Source organism: Thunnus albacares, chromosome 10, assembly GCF_914725855.1.
Source record: "Thunnus albacares chromosome 10, fThuAlb1.1, whole genome shotgun sequence".
NCBI classification, from domain to species: domain Eukaryota; kingdom Metazoa; phylum Chordata; class Actinopteri; order Scombriformes; family Scombridae; genus Thunnus; species Thunnus albacares.
The window spans coordinates 3,733,255-3,741,586 of record NC_058115.1 but is presented as its reverse complement, the minus strand read 5'-3'; the positions used below and the strand labels follow the sequence as shown (position 1 = coordinate 3,741,586).

The following is an 8,332-nucleotide window of genomic DNA, read 5'->3' as shown; positions in this document are numbered from 1 at the left end:
TACAGATGATGTTGGAGCTCTAGTATTCATAAGATTTCTAATCATATTCAACAGAATTATATGCAAATTCACAGTAAAGCAAAAAGTCACATTAACCACGGGTGAGCATTGTAATAATATCATATTTAAGAAATTTGTCATTCCAATGCAGAGGGAGTGGTCTTCACAGTCATTATCATCATCATCATGTTATTGTTCTTATTGAGGGGGAAATTACAAAAGAGGAATACATTTGCCATTTTAATAACGTAAGGGGAACAATTTATCCTCTAATAACTATAATCTAACTACCTCATTACATTAAAATGACAGTTATATCATACACAATTCAATGTTTTAAGAGAACAAACAATCATACCTAATGCACTGTAATAAATTCAGTCAAATGACGATAAAAAATAGCGATAAAATAAAAGTTTTCTAAACTAGAAAACAACATTAATCACCGCCCATTGCGTGACGTTGTTGAACCACAGAATTCCTGTGTCTACCACAACAAAGGATCCTAATTGACTTTACATTGGCATTCTTTCTATGGTACCGGCACGTAATTTTAACGTGAAACGACCACAACCTCTTAACACCCATTACATGCCACCACCACGGAATGCGGTGTTAAGAGGTCGTGGTCATTTCAAGTATTTTTGTGAGCTCAGGTTGTGTTGAAGGCAGCAAGTGTAGTGCTAGGAATAGACTATTATATATTATCTATTATACTGCCACCATATGGCAGCTCTGCTGACTTGGGTTGAAAAAAATGTGTCCCGCACCGATGTTGAGTGTGTGTGGAAGAGGGCGAAGATGCCATGGGCGGACGAAATATCAGCGAAGAGAGTGTCTGAGATGGCACCACCCACAACACAAGGTTAGTAATTAATTTGCAAATGATGCTGTCTGATTTTGTTGCTTGTTTTGAATTATTTGCTTAACGTTATGTGGTTTAAAGCTATTGTATTATGTGAAGATGAATCGTATTTATCAAACGGTGCTAACATACACTGATGGTGTCTCATGCCATACTATTATTTCAGCTGGAATCAAAAGACCTGTCACCCAGGATGACAAGGACTGGGTACAGGCATCCCTGTCACAGCTTGGGCATTTTACTGGGATGGAGTGGATTTTGAGTCCAGAAACTCCTTGAGTACGACTTAGGCTATGTCTTTTGTACTTTGATATTACAGATATCAGACTGTCCGCTTTAATTGAAAGATATTTTGTATGCACTATGTGGCCACCTCACTGAAACCGCATTGACAAGGAAATCAACTATTTGTATTTGTAAAACTGTTTGCTTAACTTTAAATCGAGACTCTCTCCATCAGGACATTTCAAGGGCTGTTGACCAACCCAGGTTATAACCAAGCAGAGGACAAGGCTCTTTATTTGCTGTTATCACTTGCAGTCACTGAGCAGGAGAAGCAGCAGATAGAGAGAGCCACAGTTGGGCAGGCAAAGAACGCATTGTAGTAGGACAGTGCATTTATAAAAACGCAAGAACTGTCAAGGTCAGTGGTCACCAACCCTGCTCCTGGAGAGCTACTGCCCTGCATGTTTTGGGTATCTCCCCACTCTAACACATCTGTAGTAGTATATGTACAGTAATAATAAACTGCAGTGTAGATAGGTTGTGCATTCTAAGATACAGAGGAGATGAATGTGGCCTTTTAACCATGGGGAACATAAACATTAACAGTTTCAGAGCCAGTATATGCATAATGAGAACTAGTAAGGACAGGCAAAAACGGGATGTAAACAGGTAACGTTAACTGGATGTAGACAGTAGTATCAGCTGTGCTCTTGCTTGGTTCAAACAAAAACACCGTAAAAAACCCATAACATTAATCAGGGATATCCACAAAGGGTCGGTTTGGTTTTTGTGAGTAGGTGCAAAAGCTAGTGCTAACCTTAGCTAGCTAGCTAGCTAGCCAAAACTTTGTTTTTCTTCATTCGTTTGAGAATTGTAACTCACCTAAATAACTGCAGCCATTTCCTCTTCTCTTTCTCATTGCTAGGAGAGCGGTAGAATGACAATGGGGTCGTTTTTTTTGACTCAGATCTGTTTGAACGAGGAACACAGCACTGAGGCATATTGAAACGACGAGACTTTAACCCGGAAATAGTATTTTGAAAAGGTTTTATGTCACGACTTAAAGACTGGATACTGATAAGTGCTTGCTTCAATATTGCACGGTCCACAGTATTAAATGCCTTAGATAAGTCAATAAAAAGGGTTGCACAATGTTGCTTGCTCTCTAGAGACTCAATAAAAATCACTCACTATTAAGGCCGCTGTAGCTGTGCTGTGTTTTTTCCTAAAACCAGATTGAAAATCAGATAAGATTTTGCTTGTAGATAAGAACTCTTTCAGTCATTCACTCACAAGGGATTCCAGAGCCTTAATCAGGACAGACACTTTGAAGCTTATAATTGTTTAGGACAGTAGGGTCATCCCATTTTAACAGGAGCAGAACAAAAGCAGGTTTCCATATAAGGGAAATTTAATTTGTGTCCAAGGATTAAAAAAGATGTGTCAAAGGGGGCGCGATAAGATCAGTTGCTACCTTTAAAAAGTAAGACTCCAATACTATCAGGACCTGCTGATTTTCTAGTGTCTAAAAGTTTGAGGACTTTATGCACCTCTGAGACTGTAACTGGATTAAAACTAAAAGACGGACTTATTGTAACATGACCGTCAGAACAAATAGTAGAGGAATTTTCATGAGTAATGTTGAGAGAGTTCAACAAGGAACCAGAGGCAATGAAATGCTCATTGAAACAACCAAGCATTTTGGCCTTATCAGAGATTTTATGTGAGTCCTTAACAATGCATGGGGGGAGCTCTTTGCTATTTTTATTTCCAGCTAAAATTTAATAGTCTTCCAAATCAGCTTTGGCTTTTCTAATTGCAATTGTGAACGCATTGTGCAGTTGCCTAAAAAGCAGTCAGTCTGAATCAAGACTTGTTCTTCTGGCTTTTGCCCATGTCACGTTGCGCTCATGAGTTGAGTTGGATAAATCTGGATGAACCAAGCATTGTTTCGAACTTTTACTCTGTATTTTCTGAGGGGAGCATGCTTGTCAACAATTTCAGTAAAACCATCATAAAAGATTTTCCAGGCATTTTCAACACTAGCAATAAGGTTAATTTTCTCCAAATAAAAGTCAAACAGGTCATGAAAAAACCCTTATTCCATAAAATGTTTCATGCCACACTTTATAATGATGCATGGCTTGGTTTTGGGAATTTTAGTATTTCTAATTAAGGCAACAACACAGTGGTCACTAATGCCATTTGCGAATACAGAAACAGCTATGTATTTATGAGGAATATTGGTTAGGATTAGATCAATTAGAGATAATTTTTCAGGACATTTCAGATTAGGTCTAGTGGAACTCACTCACTTTCATATCAAGTATAATATGAAAGAGATTTAGCGAGTCACAACAGGCCTTAAAATCATTAGATACTAGTCGCAGTAAGTTCCAGTTTAGATCTCTGTGATATGCATGTCACTAACTTTGCTTCTTCCCCGGAGTTTTTTGTGCTTTCTCATCTCACAGAAAAACCTGACTCCCGGGCCGAACCTTCGCGGTCCTTCACAGTCCTGATGGCATCCTTCCCTGGCTGTTGCTGCTTGTGCTTGTTGTTGTTTGTTGTTGTCATTGTTTTTCTTCTGTCCCCCCTCCCCCTTTCCCTCTCTCTTTCTCTCTCTCAACCCAACCGGTCAAAGCAGATGGCCGCCCACCAAGAGCCGGGGTCTGCTTGAGGTTTCTACCCGTTAAAGGGGAGTTTTTCCTTACCGCTGTCGCCAAGTGCTTGCTCATGGGGGAATTGTTGGGTCTCTGTAAATTAAAGAGTACGGTCTTGACCTGCTCTATGTGAAAAGTGCCTTGAGATGACTTCTGTTGTGATATGGCGCTATATAAATAAAGATTGATTGATTGATTGATTGATTGACTAGGTCAATACAAGAATAGTCGCACGGGACAACAGACAAGAAACGTGCTGCCATCTTGGAGACAATTTTATACGTAATTCTGCTCTCTTGTAAAGATAGCATTTTGATGAGATTGAAAATGTATTATTAAACATCTCTTTACTTTTTTATAAATTGAACTGTTACAGCGTAAGTCTATTTGTTATGATTAAAATAAAGACAGTATTCATGATCACATTTCAGATATTCATTCAAGTGCCAACTCAACATTGCAATTGTAAAACATCTATTCATTCATTCATACAATTGTTAAAAGCTTTAACTCTTACCTTAAAGAACAACTCTGAACTTCAAACGGCATTGCCATATTCATACATTTTAAAAGTCAATGAAGTCTCTAACGCAGCTTAGCCGTGTCTAGTCAACACTAACTCTAGCCAGCTAACTCTAGCCAAACTAGAATAAGCAGTCCAGAACAGTTGATAGTTGAAAAGACAATATTATGTTGCAAAAAGAAAAGAAAACTAGGGCTTTGTTCTTCTCAGCAGCAGAACAAACCTGCTGATGAAACTATATGAAAAATATAAAGGAGTTTTCACCAAAAAGGCCAATACTGGTACAATTAACAAGGTGAAGGAGATAACTTGGCACAAAATTGATGACAGATTAAACGTATAGGCCTATCTGTAGGCGGGTAGTGATATCCTAAAGGTTATAGGAGCAAATTTATTACTAGAAGGTTGACGGTTCAATCCCTGCATACGGCTTCAGTCTTCATGGTGGAAGTGAAGAGCAGCACTTGTCCCTGTTCATGGTTAATAAATGATGATGAGATCAGTGACTGTGGTTATATTATCGCCAGGCTAGATAATATCAGATGTATATTTAAAATCATGGTGTAGGCAACATAAGAGAACCAACTTACTATTACCAGCATTATCGTACTCTTTGACACATTTTCTCTTTCACAGGATGTCCGTTTACAAGCGTCAATGAAAGTTAAAAATTAAGTTGCAGTTGGAGATGAATAAACTGGAGAGGGATGTAAGTACAGAGGAAACAGCAAATAGTGATCATGTCTCAGTGTTTCCCTTATATTCATTTAGCGGCACACTGCCGCTGCTAAATTACGAGCACCGCTGCTAAAATTTCAGACGATCATTAATATCAACAAGCTACTAATGATTTTCACTTGCACACTGTGCAACACCCTACGTTATTGTGGATTTTCTTTAGTCATCCTCCCTCTCTTCGTTCTTCAAAGGACATCTACGTGAAAGGTACATTCACATAGCTCCGTTAGGGAATAAGGCAGTGCGTGTGTGTGTGTGTGTGTGTGTGTGTGTGTGTGTATGTAAATGTGCACATGTAGTTGCGTGAGCGCAGAGGGTGAGCGGCAGAAACACAGAGGAAAAGTTTAGCATTAAGTTGTCAACCTGGCAGTAAATGTGCAGTACAGACTGTTTGTCAGTTAATAAATGCTGCAGCTCCTCAAGACAAAGAAAATACACACCTATCGAAGGGGGTTAGCCCCGAAGTTAGCAACAACGCGTTAGCTTAACTTGACCAGGCTCACTTCAGATGGACTGACTTTTAAGGTGGACCAGTAATTCTCATTTTAGTGTCAATCTCAGCCGCTGTTTAACAGAGAACGGAGAAATGTCTAGCCGATGAGTCTCTTGTCTTGTCCCCCACATATGACAACAACCCCCCCCCCCCCCGCCGCTCCAACGCAGTCAACCTAGGGGAAACACTGCGTCTGTCTGGGTCAAATATCACTATAAGCAGATGACTATTATAATCTTTTCTTTTTCTTTATTTGTCATGCAGAATACCATTGACTTTTGCCAATGACAAGTTCCTTATTTTCCCAGGCAGCAGAATAGGCGAAGATAGCGGTGAAATTTACTTAAATTTCTTCCCCCTCTTTTATTGTCATAAGTTTCAGGGAGAAATTTGTCACTGAGAGAAAATGATTTTCTGTCTCCGTCATGATTTCAGTGTGCACTCAGCAGCAGTCGCTTATCATGGGAGTAAAGTACAAAAATAGATTTACGTGATTTAAAATGTTTTTCCATATGTTGTCGTGTTTGTAGAGACCCAATATGAACACCGTAGGCGGCTTATTTCAACAGCATGAATGTTGTATAGGAATGATTCTGTCTCAGAACTTTTTGATCCATATAAACAGCTGATCACTGTATAGCAAAAATGATATGGCCCAGATCCGGCCCAGAGCCTCCATAAGTTGTGGGCCAGATCTGTAAAACGGACCCGGGCCGTTGTCCTTTGGAACAACGGGCCAATAACGGTGCGGATCCGTTTTTTCACTTCTGGGCCGGCACCGGGCCAGCTCCAGAACGGATGAGATTATTTTGTAGTCATTTGTCGTCCCCCCCCCCCCCCCCCCGAAAAAACCAACAAAAAAAACCAACAAAACTTCAAATAATTAAGTTTGTCCCACTGCCTGCTGTCCCTTCCACTTCCTCGTGCCACTTTCTTTGTTGGATCCATGAAAAACAAAAACTTAGAACATAATTTAAAGCAAGCAAGAAATGACAGAATGTTAACTAAAATGTGTGCATACAAATTAGCAAACTGTCAAAAAATAAAGTGTGTGCTGTAGGAAAAACAAAAGGCTATGTGTACTGTCACTACTTAAAATGTTTGTATGTTAACGGTGCTAAAAAGAAAACCACTGACACTCAGTATCGGTGTTTAGTGCGGCTGCCACAGTAATCAAGAATACAAAATATATGTAAAATATACAGTACCTTTATGAAGTCAGCCACTGCTGCTAAGTGGAATGTTGTGATGCCTATAAACAACCAATTGTGAAGTTAAAAACACAAAACATAAGTGCTGCTGAAAAAGACTAACACAATGCTTTATCTGAAATTTACCGTGGTTAATGCTTCTTTAGTCTTGGCACGGTCTTTGCGGCCACCTCCCTGGTCAGATGCCAAGTTAAACCACCTGATGATATGTGAGTCTATCTCACTATCTGGAGCGCTGCTCGCAGATTGGTTCTTCCTTACAGCCCCTGTTGAGAGAGAATGTCCATCACATTGTAAGACAGATAAGCTGTTAGCGACCGAAATTCTCCATTTTCCACTTAGCCATTCTAATAACTCACTGTTTTGATAGCTGCTTTAGAGGGGTTAAAAAAGTGGCCAATGGGTCAATTAAGTGATAAACAGATTATGCAACAGCTAGGGATGTCAACAATTAATTTTGTTCAGTCAAACAATTTAGTCAAACAATTTTGTTCAGTCTGTGCCAGAGCAATTCAACACAACACCATGAACAAACCGACTAACGTTACAAGTACAGAGGTGAGTGAACCTCTCTCTTAGCTAGTCACAACAACTAAATTAACAACCAAATACAATATGCTTCTCAATGGTAATACATATTTCAGCGCATTACACAACTTATTACACAGCGATCAGACAATGAATTACAGTTAACTTTAGATGAAATTTTTAACGTCTTTACGTTACTTCTTTACTTACTGTAAAACTTTAATTAACTTATAGCCTGGATTTGAAAATTACTGTAATGATGGAGAAATCAAAGCAGGGAAAAAAAAACTTACCCTACTGATCCGCGGCACTCTGGGGGAACCTGAACCTGAAATAGAGACCGGTTGTGCTGTCAAATGGTGCTGTTTCAAACTAATGTTAGCAGTTAGCCTTAAGGTTAGCCGTTAGCCTATATGCTACTGGCTATATGAGCAGCTAACGTAACGTTAACAGACAGTAAGATGCGGATGAAAAGCAAGTTGTGGGTGACATTGGTTGTAACATCACTAATAACAAACACAGAGTTGTTTATTCATTATTAATTCTAACTAACTTAGCTAGTTAAGTAAGCTAGCCCGGCTAAAAAGCTAGCCGTTGCAGATATAATATTATTAGCAAGCTTAAATGGGAAGTCAAAACCTTCTGAAATTATGTTAAGAGGCATAAAACCACTTTAAATACTGTTTTGTCACAACATTGTTTGCCGTACTGTAATAAAAATTTTTCCAACGCTGGAAGAAAAGCCGCCAACGGTCTCCTGCTTTTCCTTGGTCTGTTCTGATACAACTGAACAAAAGGAAAAAGAAAAAAAATCACGCGCTTGTTTCCATGGATCTGGCCCGTAACTACTTTGACTCTGCTGACTGATTGCGAGTCTAACTGACACACCCACTCGTCAGCCTGTATGCGGTCCGTATCTGGCACAGGGATGTAAAACCGGTGAGACTGTAACACGGATCAGTCTTTGGAGGCGGATCCGGTCCAGAGTCAGCTGCTATCTGGGATAACTGATCACTATAAGCAGTTACCACTGTATACATTTAAACACAGCAGAAAGTCATGGTTTGGACTTTATTTAATTTTCTT

General features: G+C 39.4%; 2 long non-coding RNA genes across 2 annotated transcripts; both read right to left on the bottom strand.

Annotated features, from left to right (window-relative positions):
* Positions 1-4,173: 4,173 nt before the first annotated feature.
* Positions 4,174-5,217, bottom strand: LOC122989957. Its single transcript, XR_006405224.1, has 2 exons — positions 4,867-5,217; positions 4,174-4,746 (listed from the first exon to the last, which is right to left on the bottom strand). It is a non-coding gene; the product is annotated as an uncharacterized LOC122989957 (long non-coding RNA).
* An 839-nt stretch (positions 5,218-6,056) lies between these two features.
* On the bottom strand, positions 6,057-7,949 carry LOC122989947. The gene is made up of 3 exons (XR_006405213.1): positions 7,540-7,949; positions 6,845-6,984; positions 6,057-6,759 (listed from the first exon to the last, which is right to left on the bottom strand). It is a non-coding gene; the product is annotated as an uncharacterized LOC122989947 (long non-coding RNA).
* Between the last annotated feature and the right edge of the window lie 383 nt (positions 7,950-8,332).